The sequence below is a fragment of the Vulpes lagopus genome, chromosome 5, assembly GCF_018345385.1.
Source record: "Vulpes lagopus strain Blue_001 chromosome 5, ASM1834538v1, whole genome shotgun sequence".
NCBI classification, from domain to species: domain Eukaryota; kingdom Metazoa; phylum Chordata; class Mammalia; order Carnivora; family Canidae; genus Vulpes; species Vulpes lagopus.
In genome coordinates, this window is record NC_054828.1 from 89,948,315 (window position 1) to 89,961,433 (window position 13,119).

Below are 13,119 nucleotides of genomic sequence, written 5' to 3' on the forward strand. Positions count from 1 at the left end.
AGGAAAGAAAACAAGAAAGCACAGAGCAGTTTATGAAAGGGCAGGTGTGATTGCAAGGTTGGCAAGCTGTCAGCTGTGGTAGGAATCAGGGACACCTATAGATGGGAAGGTAGCTTGAGATCAAGTTAAAAGATGATCTAGAATCATGCCATTAGGGCTATCATCTAAAGGTTATGGGGAGACATTCCAACAGGGAGAAGCAAGATCTAATCTGTAATTTAGGAAATGATAATAGAAATTTAAATGGCGATATAATTGAAAATTTAAAAAAGAATGGAAAACATAGGACTAAATTTGGTAAATAATTTTGTGGTTTTTCTTTTAAATGATCTCATTTTGGGCCAGTTTATGGTTCATTCATAAGGGGAGCAATCAAGAATAGCAAAGAGTTTGGACTTGAGGTCAGATGGTGCCGGGATGAACCCCGGCTCTTCTGCCCTGACAAAGTCATTTAACATCAGTCTGCATCTGAAAGATGAGGGCAAAAGGGCACACTTCATGGGGATTTATGAGTTTTAAAGAAAGTGCTTTGCATATAAAATGCTTAGCATAAAATTCCTGACAGTGCTCAAACGATAACAAATTGTCACAAATTTTGATAGAATCAATGTAACTTTTTAAACAATTTTTACCTATAGATTTTGTTCCTAACTCACAAATTTAGACCTCTAGTCCTGTTGAACATTCCAAACTCACAGCTGTTTCTAAAAGTCAGGGGCCCCAGGCACATATGTTCACATCTGGACCCCTTGTACCAGACAGTCTTGTTTCCCAGGCAGCAGGTTCTGGAGTGTCTTTTCTTTAACATCATGGGAGGCTTTCTGGCTCCCACTGTTGTAGTCTTAGCTCCATAAGGGCTGTACCATTGTCTGTGTAATGGTCCTGTCCTTAGGGTGTTCCAGAGTTTAATGAAGTTGCTCTTTTTGAATTTTTTCCCCTTTTCTGTTCTCTATACAAGCCTGCTATGTGTCCATTAGGGAGTTTGGCAGAAAAAAACATGCTGTCTTCATAAATCACCACCTTTCCACCAAAGACCACAACTTGCCTGGGTTTTACTTGCCTGGGTTTTAGCCTGATGCCTCAACCTGACATGTTCCACGAGGCTCCTCAGTCACCTGTTATAAGGAGAGATTCTTCCCCTGTTGTGCTCTCCTTGCTGTCCTGTGCAAACAACAAAATAAAGTAAGGATTATAAGTAAAATAATATTTTTCTTTATAAGTCGATGCTGCCCATTTGGGTTACTATAGTGATGAGCTGAGTATCACCACAAAGGGGCAGGTGGGGATGGAGGGAGCCTGAATAAAGTCTTTACAATCTGCTGATCAATCTCTATGCTGCCTACCTAAATCCTCAAGTCATAAAATATTCATGACAGGTGAAGTTACATTAAGTCTGAGTATGAACAGGATTGCCCTGTGTTCCCTTCCCTCATCTAGGCAGGGATGGCTCTCTTTGCCTTAGAGAGCCAACAGACTCGGTGTGCCTCCTGTCCAGCTGACCAGTAAATCAGAGACATATGTGGCTAATCATTTTTCTCTTGCAGCATGTTTACAAAGTCAGCCCACCACATGTCCTTTGCATTGGTGTTCCTTGCTGCCATGCCCAGATATGCCATCTGCTGAGCTCTTAGGCACTAGTTTTATAGTTGTGGGTATGTGAGAAATTAGTATAGAAAAGCCTACAACCTGGACAAGGATAAACAGAGTCCCCTGGAGGGGGACGCCGGACAGGTTCACAGATCACAGCAGCTCTGAGTATAGGCTGTGGACCCAAACCCCTATTGAGTAGAAAACCTGATAAAAACTCCTTATGGAAAATCTGTCTCATTAGTAATTATTTTTTCAGTATATATTATTTTCTCAGTATAATGTTGAATCCACTTCTGTTTTCTGAATTCTGTTGTATTATGTAATCTTGAGGGGGGGGGGGTTGGTTGGGACATGTTTTCTATGGTTTGTAAACACACATAGATTCCAGCAAATCATGGCAACAGGGATTTAGGTAAATCCTATTCTGTTCAATAGATCATTCATATTTTAAATGTGAAAGCTTGCTGTTTATCCTCTAGAAAAGCAAGCAATTAACTTTCACTGCAAACACTACACCTGCACATTTGTCTATAAATTTACATTTTTGGATATTAGCAAAATTGCAGGGCATAACAAAATAGATCCAAAAATCAATTTGAGCAACAACAAAAACTGAGGGCTAGCTTAATAGAGCAGAGGAGTAAGTAGAAAGGAAGCCAGAGAACTGAGAGGCTGCCACTCAGTACATGCCAGTGTCTCTTTCTGAAGATCTCCTGAGGAAACTGAAGAATGACTGGGTTTCCAGTGGAGTTCTGGCTCCTCTGGAAGAGTAATGTGCAGAAAAACAGGTTCCACAGAAGCATCTCAGTGTCTCCAATTTTCCCTAACCAAGAGATAGAAAAATATTCTCAGCAATTTTTTGTCTGTTGAAAATTTCATTTGTTGTAGTGCGTTTTTTTTCCCTCAACAGACCTGTGTTCAATTAATTCTAAGATAAGTAGGTTTTTTTTAAAAATATTTTATTTATCTGAGAGAAAGTGTTTATGAAAGTGTACCAATGGTTTGGAGAAGCAGACTCCCCACTGAGTAGGGAGCCCGATGTGAGGCTCTATCCCAGGACATGGGCAAAGGCAGACACTTAGCCAACTGGAGCCACCCAGGCACCCTGAGAAAGTAGGTATTTTAAGTAGTTTACATATCTCATTGATTTTGAGAGGAATAAAGATACCTCAAATGTGTGTGTGTGACCTTTAATTGCATAGGATCATTAATGTTTGACTTCTTCAGGACTTTATTTTTTTATTTTTTTTTTAATTTTTATTTATTTATGATAGTCACACACAGAGAGAGAGGCAGAGACACAGGCAGAGGGAGAAGCAGGCTCCATGCACCGGGAGCCCGACGTGGGATTCGATCCCGGGTCTCTAGGATCGTGCCCTGGGCCAAAGGCAGGCGCCAAACCGCTGTGCCACCCAGGGATCCCTTGCCACCCAGGGATCCCCAGGACTTTAAATATCATCCCAAATACTAACATTTAAGATGAAGAAACTAAGATTGAGATAAATGAGACAATTTGTCCAAAACTTGTCATCCTGTCTATGAAACAAGAGTAAATAGACCAGGTAATAAAAACCACCATGTATATTTGCCCATGTGTCCTCCAGTCCACATACAGATGTGTGTCTCATATAGGTATGATACATCTTTGGTGCCATATAGGTATTAATTCAAGCCATATTGAATTCCTGTATGAAACAGAATACCCTACCATGTACCATATTACCTCCCTGCAGTAGATTCATCTGTTTGGTAGAAGACTTGAGATCACTTGTCAATTGAAGCTGCAGATTGCAATACATGCATTTGAAAAACTTGTATAAAATTAATTTATTATAAAGGATGTGTCAGTGAGGCTATCCCTACTTCAAATACAGTAAAACTTAAGTGTATATATATATATATATATATATGTAAGTCATATATATGTAAGTCTCTATATAGAGATAATATATAATATTAATATATATTATATAGAGAGATAATATATATTAATATATAATAGATATTATATTATAATATATAATAATATAGAGATAATATATAATATATATTATATACAGATAATATAATATATACAATATATATAATATATACAATATATAATATAATTATGTATATTATATACATAATATAATATATTATATATTATATAATATATATTATATTGTATACAGATATACATATAATGTATATCTGTAGAGATATAGGTATTTCTCTAATTTTCTTAAATCCAGCCACATTTAATAATTTAAGCAGTATAACTGTGAATGATCATAACAACTCTTTGTTGACCTGTATCTTCAGGTGGAGAGGATTTGAAATGGGTAGAAACAGTTTGCATAAAATAGAGAGGCCTCCTTTCTTATAATCTGTACTCAAAGAGACAGTGTGAGTGTGTCCAGAAGTTCCAGATGGGACAGAGGCCCTCTGTTATTTCTGAGCATGTGCACTCAAATTGAACTAAATAACAGTGGGTTGAAATTGGCTTCCGTCTATTTTTCTCTTTTTATCATTGTTTCTGTTTTTTTTTTTTTCTGCTTCATTTGTTCCCTGTGTCTTTAGTGTAGGGTGAGGAATTAATATTTTAGGATTATGCTTTTCTAAGATGGTTTTTTAAAAAAAATATTTAGTGTTTGCATTCCTGTGTACCTCATTCAGGTCATTACCGTGAACTTGGCTGAAGTTAGAACTTTTCTTTATAGCCTATTTTTATACTCCAAAGCAGATTATTTATCACTTACCCACACTTATTCTGGCTTTTCGGATTTAGACTAGTGGTATTCTGCTCTTAGTTCTCGCGAACACTTAGGCATTTTCCACTTAGGCATTTTCAAGGTGATTTCCTCCAAAAGTAATATATATAAAAAGTGACCCCAAGATGTGTGTACATGCAAAATGAAGATGCAGGTGGGTGATACTAAGACAACTTACAGTTGAACAGTCCTTTAAACTTTACTGAGTAAATATTTGCATACTGGGACAGCCCAGGTGGCTCAGTGGTTTAGCGCCGCCATTGGCTCAGGGATTGAGACACAGGATCAAGTCCCACGTCGGGCTCCCTGCATGGAGCCTGCTTCTCCCTCTGCCTGTGTCTCTGCCCTCTTTCTCTCTGTGTCTCTCATGAATAAATAAATAAAGTCTTTTAAAAAAAATCTGCATCCTGTGAGACACGTTGTTACTCCCACTTTATAGATGAAGAAAACTGAGAAGTCAAGAAATTCTCTTAGTTGATAGAAATAGGACTCAAAGTCAGTTGTTCCTCCTCCAAATTGAGTGCACTCTCTAGGACTCGGGTTGTGGGTCTCACAGCACTACCCATGGCTTTCTTTGTAATGCAATTTTCTGAATTGTAGTCAGTGCAAAGGAATCAGCTATCCATCTTGTTAAAATGCAATTCTGATTCTGAAGCAGGTCTGGGATTCTCTGTTTGTAACAAACTCATTTTTTGCTGCCTACAGTTCCACACGACTTAGCAGCTCCCCGATTCCTGGGCCACTGGCACATATTGACTAGTAGAGTCCTAAGCAATCTTCTGTTGGCACAGTGGTGTTGGCATTGCACATTTACCCCAACCTCAGTATGTTTTCCTACATTCATTTCTTCAACAAAATTAACTGCCTCTCCTCAGACAATATGTATGTAGGTATGAATGCATATATCTTTATATACACATCCTAAATCTTAAGAAATATATCTTAAATTATTATGAATATTAATGGACATAAATTGTTGTTTACAAATATTCATTGTAAAAAGTAGCACTGCAGAGGAGCACTTGGGTGGATCAGTCAGTTAAGCATCTGCCTTTAGCTCAGGTCATAATCCTAGGGCCCTGGGATTGAGCCCCACATCAGGCTCCATGCTCAGTGGGGAACTTGCTTCTTCCTCTCCCTCTGCCCCTCCCCTCATGCTCTCTTTCCCTCAAATAAATAAATAAAATATTTTTAGGGATGCCTGGGCTGCTCAGCAGTTGAGTGTCTGCCTTTGGCCCAGGGCGTAATCCTGGAGTCCCAGGATCGAGTCCTGCATCCAGCTCCCTGCATAGAGCCTGCTTCTCTCTCTGCCTATGTCTCTGCCTCTCTCTCTCTGTGTCTCTCATGAATAAAATCTGTGTCTCTCATGAATAAAATCTTTAAAAAAGATTTTTTAAAAAAATTAAAAAATAAAAATAGAAAGTAGCTCTGTAGAGATCTATTTAATTAAGTGGACCATACACTGACAAATGGTGTTTTTGCATCCCATGTGACTGAAAACCAGAGATATAAAGAAAATTAAAAATGCCCATTCACTGTTACATTGTGTGATTTTGCTCAGTTGATGCAACCAAACTGAGGCTTGGTTTGTTCTGAGGGCTCAACCTCCCAGACTTTCCCCTAAGTGATTGGGTCTTAAACTCTAAACTTCTAAGGAGCCTTTTACTTAACTGGTGCATATGCGTTCTAGACTTTCAACCAACAGCCTCGACTTCTCTCTCATGCTTATGACTAGTTATGAACTGCTGGCTAGTGGACCAAATCTTAACTGCAATTATGTGGGCCCACAACACTTTAAAATTATTTTTGAACTTGTAAAGTTGCTAAAACTTAAGATTTGAGCAATGTCACATGAAAATCCAAATTTCTGGTGACTGTAAACTGGAAGGCTTATCATCATAGGATCTGAGTTGCAGTTGCAGTAACAGAGGCCTAAGAGCGGCTTTAGGTTGGGGATGTACTCTCCAGTTTGCTATAGACCCGGCCATGTATAAGGCCAATCCTCTGGTCTTCCCAGCATTTCTTGCCTGGCATCAGCATTGTGTTTGGGACTTTGAAGCAGAACAGCCTCTATAGAGGTTTGAGACCATATGAGTGTTCCCATATGTAGTCCAACATAGCTGATGACTTTCAGAGAAGCAGAAGGTACCCCAAATTGGTGCCTTCTGAGTGCATAGGGTTTCTAGTTATAAGGAAGGTTGGAAAAGAATTTTTACTCTGGGTAACCTTGTTCCCAGCAAAGGATAGCAAGGAGAGATCAGGTATTATGTATTGCCTCTGGCAATCTCTGCAGGGGCTACATGGTTTGACAGTTCCCCAGAGAATTGCACATAGTGGACATTAGGTAAATATCATAAGGAAAAGGGAAAAAAATAATGAAGCTTCAACAACCTCTATTTTATATTCAACTACTGGTCATCCATACACTGATGAAATTGCTGTGAACTATATATGCTTCTCTTTTTCCTTTATATATTTCCCTCATGCCTTATTCCTACGGCTTTGCTTTGCTTTACCACCACTAGTAAATCAACCAAATGTTTAAATCCTATGCAAGGTACTATTGGAGGATCAAGAGATAGCATGCCCCTTTCCTGTATAAATAGGCAAATGTTTTACTATGGTTCTTTACCACACATGAAGTGCAATTTCCCAGCGAGATTGATGCTAAAGTTTCACCATTCCTTACAGTATCTGTATTAGCTTAAGGAGCAAACTCACTCTTGGCACTTTTGGAGGGATCAGAGTGCTGTCAGCATAACCCTTTCCAGGGTATCCTTCCACCACCACATGTGGTGTCCTTCCAAACAGTGAGAACAGAAACAATTCCCTGCAGTGAATTCTTGCAACGAAATATGAATTCAAAAAACCCCACTCCAAGAAGATGTGGAGCTTACTCATTTTAGAACAAAAATTCTCATTTCTCGCAGAAGAATAAATGTAAGGTCCCATTCTGTTTGAATTAGTTTATAGAAGTTGGATTTACAAAAAGCTTTTTACACTTAAAAATTTTTTAAACTTTTATTTTACAAAGTAAATCTATAAGTTAAAAAGAAGCTTGTTAATAGTTTCTGTTGAGGAAAAGTGAATAGTTACACTACTCTCACAGTTGAAAATGCCCCATTGGTTCTTTGCCAACTGGGGGCAGAGGATGCAAATATCATCTCATTCTTGAATGAAAATGTCATGTAATTTGCCCTGAATTAACTTTCTCAAATATACTATTAAGATGTAATGTGTATATTTTTGGTCCTTTAAGTGAAAAAAAAACACATATTTAGGGCCTAAATGTTCATTAAGGGAGAAGGTCTTTCACCTTTTGGGGAGCAGATCCTTGAGGGTGGCCTTGGATCTGCAGGTGCTCCAGGCTTTGAGGATGATATAGAATACTCCTACTTGGCCTCTGTGTGCTGTGAGTCCATCCCTCCTTTTAAGTTTGAGCACACATTCACAGGTTACCTGCTAATATCTGGATTAGGGGACACTATATTGAAGGGGCAAGTGATATAACCTATGTGCTAGGGACCTGTCCTTCCTTTGTCTCTTTATGATTTCAGTATTCATCAGCATTTCCCCATGAGCAGACAGAGTAAAGGGCCAGCCCTAGGAACTAGACATCAACTCTCAAGAAAATTACGTTTCAACAAATGGATTTGTTTTGTGTGTTTTGGAGAGGCTGAGATGCTTTTATGCTTCAAGTCCCCAAATCAGAAAAAAAAAAAAATGTGATCTGAGAATTACCTTGCTATAAGAGCTGATACCATTCCTGATTATAAGGAAATAAAACACCACCACTACCTTTCATACTAAAAGTGGAAGAAGAAAAAAGACTAGCTGGGGGAAAAATAACAATCCATAGTCGTTCCCATTTATTCATCCATTTATAAAAAAGAAAAATGATGGAGTACATATAGTCAGTGGTCTCTAGAAGTAATGGTCTGGTTTCCTTTTTGTTTCTGAGCATCTGCAAGAGTAATCTTGTCGTATTTAACATCTGCTCTGTGGATTCTCCTGAGAGCTGTAATAGAATGCTGGGTTTCCTTGTCATTCTGTAAAACAAGTTATTTTGAAGGAAGAAGATTAGGAGCTTCCATATAAAATACATGTAATATCAGAATACTTTTTATTTTCAGAGCTTTAAAATCCTAGACCATATTCATTATTCCCAATTTGCAGAAAAGAAAAACAGAGCTAGCAAGTTTTGATAGCTGGCTGAAGGTTGTGTTGCAGGTGATGACAGGGGAAGACTCCTCATTTCTCATTCAGAGCTTTGTGCTGTCCCAGTGGACAATGCTACTCTAATGTTTTGGTATTTCTAGTTATTCTCTGGGAGTCAGCTACAAAAAGGGAAGTGGAAAAGACAAACATTAAAAATTATTTTTGTTTCAAAAGAGTCCGTATGACTGCCTATTCAGCAGGATGTGTTACTTCCAAGCATTGAAGTGAACTTACCTTTTAACTACATGCTAATGACCATCCAGCTGCTTTGTAAGGGAATTAGGTCCTTGGGAGCTCTTTGAGTAAAAGATGTTAAGTGCCATAGAACCTTAAAACTATTACAACTAGAAGTGGAGATACCCCTACTAACACTTTCATTTCAGAAATGAAACCATACCCACGGAGATAGAGTGACCCACCCCAGACCCCACTGCCAATAACTACACCAAGTCCAGTTCTGGGGTTCCTTCTAATGCTTCATTTTAAGCTGTTTTCCTCCATAAAGGGATAACTGGTAGGTATGTCAACTGGGAATTGCGTTTCAGGCAGGGTTGTTGTTTTGTTTTTTTTTTTTTACCTTCCCTCGTTACATAATACCTCAAAAGATTCTTCAGTTAATAGCTAAACAGCACTGTAATTGTCATAATTCATGCAACAGACCTTTTCTTTCATCTTCTGTTTTTTACTCTTTTTCTTTAAGATGCCTCTCAAGTATTACACTACTATTTTTAAAGAATCTGCTGAGAAACATCATGACACTGCATTTGTGCAAAATTACAGGCCAGACTCTTGTGTTAGGAATGCTGTCCTGTTAGCCCAGCACATTGCCACCCAAGCAAGGCTCATCACTCTTCGGCACGTACCGTATTTTGTGGCATGTAGTCTGGTAAGTTTGCCAGGTTCCCCTGTCACATATTGCAGCAAATCCCTCATGCAGGGCAGAGTCTGTGAGCAAACCTGCCTACCCTGGCATGACAGATGAAGAGAGGTGCTTACAACATCCTGGACTTAGAACAGTGTCTGGCACCTGTTGCCCAGTATATATTTTGCATTGAATAATGAACATTTAAACCTTGCTTTTGCAAGGTTTTGGATCTCTGAATTTGAGTCAATAGCATCTGAGCCCCTCTCACTAAGCCATTTGTACTTTGCTTCTTTTCAAGTGCCAGGGAGTCTCCTGGATTCTCTCAGCGTGTCAAGGAATATTTTAGTCGCTTGGATACCAGCAAGCATTTAGGATGGTGGGTCCGTATCACTGATTCCTAATGATTCCAAGGGATTCAGAGCCATTTCTGCCCATCAGTGTGTGAGCCTACCTCTAAACTTCCTAGAATCAAGACAATCATTCTGCCCACACAAATTACTTCTCTTCTTGTCACCATGGCAACACACTTGCTCCCTTGCCCACCCCACCCTGTCTGCAATCAGCACAGAGCCACTGGCTTAATAAGGCCTGACAAACTTAAACAATGGGGATTTCTTGCTTAAAGCCAAGACCTTTATTAATTCACAGTGACCAGAACTATGTGTTGCTATCTCTCCGACACTGCTAGGCATTTAGGACAAAACTGCCATGATTTATTTCTACTACTTATTCTCAGCTCATCTTTTTCCAAAGTCAATCAGCCAATCAATTGATCAATTAGAGGAAAAAACTTAAACTATTTGAATACTCAACAGAATAGTAGTATTTTGTCTGTCTACACCAGGATTTCTCAGTCTTCTCTGGTCCATGTGGTTGTGTAGGGGAGGGATGAGCAAGGAAGAGAGCCATGCCAGGGAAAGGTGTGGTGCCTCTCTGCCTCCAGGTGGAGCACATTGTATATTTGCTTCTGGCTTCTGACCTCTTGCCCTGGACTCCCCTGCGCAGGACTCCAACATAACCTCACTAAACTCAGTTATACCTCTTTAGGGGCCACCTTATTGGACACTGGGAAGAGAGAAGGATCAAGACCTGGAGGCTCCTTGCAAGGTCAAGATCTCTGAGCCTTGGGCTGGACTCTCACCATAGTTGGATAAAAGCAGACACTGGAGGGGCAAATTATGGCTGAGATGTCAGAGAATCTGGGAGCAACTTTGCCACCTCTAGGTCTCCAAGCCCAGAACTAGAAGAGAATGCTATACCACAGAGCTGAAGCAGCTGCCCTGATTGAACTTCTCAGTGCAAACAGGGCAAAGCATTCAATGTTTTCCATTTCTTACAAGATTAACTCCAAACCCCATGGCCTGGCTCCCCGATTGCCTACCTCTCCCACTCATCTCTTCTTATCACTGTCTGCTTATAATCTTCTGTCTAGGCTATAAGGAGTAATATGTTGCTTCCTCAGTTTTCTTTCTTTCTTTTTCATGCCTTCAGGCCTTGTTCTCATAGTCCCATTGATCTGGAATATTCTGCCCTCTTCTCTTCCTGCACATCCTCAAAACGCATCCTAAATGGCCCAAAATAGGATAATGGATAAATGGATTTTATTATGTGATAGATACCATGGCATGGCACTTCTTCCTTTCAGGGTCAAAGCATCTATCTCTCCAGCCATCTGGAGTGTTGGCCACTGACCATTCACAGCTTAGTCCCTCTGCTATGATAGCCTTGGGTTGAAGGAATCTGCCTTGCCCAAGGTCACATCTAATGACCAGTTTTTGTGCAAAGATACAGTGGCTTGGCCCCTTTGCTCTCATCTGAGACTACTGTGAAGGGCCATCCCAGCTGAGAACTCCTGATGAGGTGGGCTGAGGCCTTTGCTACAGCTGCATCACATCTGCAGCTACCCCTCTGCCCCATCCTACCACCCTCACTCCCTTACAAGCAACCTGCTGAGAGTTCTCTCCGGAAGAACTCCAGCCTGCAAACCTCCATCTCCAGAGTCTACTTCCCAGGTAAGCCTAAGATATGGTAAATCTAGGATGAAGTAATATATAATCATTAAATATTTAGAATTATGTATTAAAGAATATTTAATGACATAAGCAATTTTTCAAGATAATGAAGTAAATACAAAAACAAGAGGCAAACCTGTACATGCATTATATCCCTGGTTATGTAAGAATATACATGAAGGAAAGAGAGACTGAAAGAAAAGGAGCAACAAAAAGTCTTTTCAAAGAGAATTCCTCCTAAGATAGAAATAAAATAGCATCCATCTCTGGACTTTCATTTCCATTTTTTGTTTGTTTTAAATAGTCTACAATGAGCAAGTAATTCTTAGGAAACCTAATGAATTCATTTAATAGTAAAATGAAGGAATGTTATCCAACAACTCTCCAGAACACAACACACAAAAACAAGTCTTCCTAACCCACCCTTTGAGGACAGATGCAAAACTTCAGCGTCGGAGTTGGTCTCTCTCTGCTGTGTTCTCTTCCCTGTCCCCTCTCCAGTCCATGAATATGACTTCTTTCTTTTTTGTGTGCAGCTCTGTCCCTGTATGCATACATCTGGCATTAACCTTAACCACAGGGTCCTGTAAATATTTACATTTATATCTCATATTACATTGAGAGTTGCGTTAGGGCAGAAGATCATGTCCCCATGTCTCGGACATCAACGCTGTAAACAGTAATGTTGTACTGACTGAATAAATGAGTGAATGAACTAGTGTTCAAAGTGGAGACTTGAAGAGTCAAGAATTTGATTGGCATGGGGACAAAATACTGGAAGTGAGGGAAAGGATGTAGAGAGAAGCATTGAAAACCTAATTAATGTTATCAGATTGTGTCAGAAGACTGTGGAATGGGAGGACCTCATCCTGCCTGTGCTTCCCTGCTCTGTGGTTTACAAAGAAACTTTGGAAAATGCTGACTTTACCACTGCGGCTTTGAAGATTTCAAGATAAGCATCAGCTTGGTTTCAGAAAGAAAATGATGAATGTTAATTTCAACTTTACAATGTTTTTGTTTTTAAATCATTCTTTAAAAAGTAAGTAAAGCTAGTGTTCTTTCTGGAATATTTTTGCATTTCTTCAATTTAAATTTTGGAAAGTTGCATTTGAAACTTTCTGGCACTGTTTCCTGCCCCATCACTCTTCTCTCTAGAGTACCTACTAAAAAGTACTATATTTTTTTTCTTAATTGATGTAAAATTTACTTACATAAAATTCACCACTTTATTTTGAAATTACGGTTCAGCGAGTGCTGCCTTTTTACCTTGAGTTTTGCTTCTCAAAGTGGCAATTAGCTGGTCTTTGCAAAGATACAAGGTATTTCTATTGAGCTGACCTTGCCATAATTGAGTAATTGATACCTTAATTTGAAGAACTAAACTTCAAATTTTTCCTTGTCTTCCTATTACTAGAGAATATGGATCAAATTTGTTAGTGGTATGCAGAAAAATCTTCTTGGACTGATCCCTGCATATTCAGCTTTTCTCAGCTTCCTTCCTCGTGTGCATTTTGAGCCCAAGACATACTCAAATATTTATACTTCCTCAAGTGAGCCATTCTCTCATGCTTTTATGTGTCTTTCTTTGCTTGGCATATGCCTATACATCTTTCCTTGAGACAAAGTCCAGGCTTTGTGATACTTGTGAAGCCTTCTCCATTCTCCCAAAGCACAGTTGAGA

At 39.3% G+C, this 13,119-nt stretch overlaps 1 protein-coding gene across 3 annotated transcripts in view; it reads left to right on the plus strand.

Annotated features, from left to right (window-relative positions):
- The window catches only part of CTNNA2 (catenin alpha 2), a 1,087,920-nt gene that overhangs the window by 515,976 nt on the left and 558,825 nt on the right, over positions 1-13,119 (plus strand). The gene's annotated exons all lie outside the window — the stretch shown is intronic.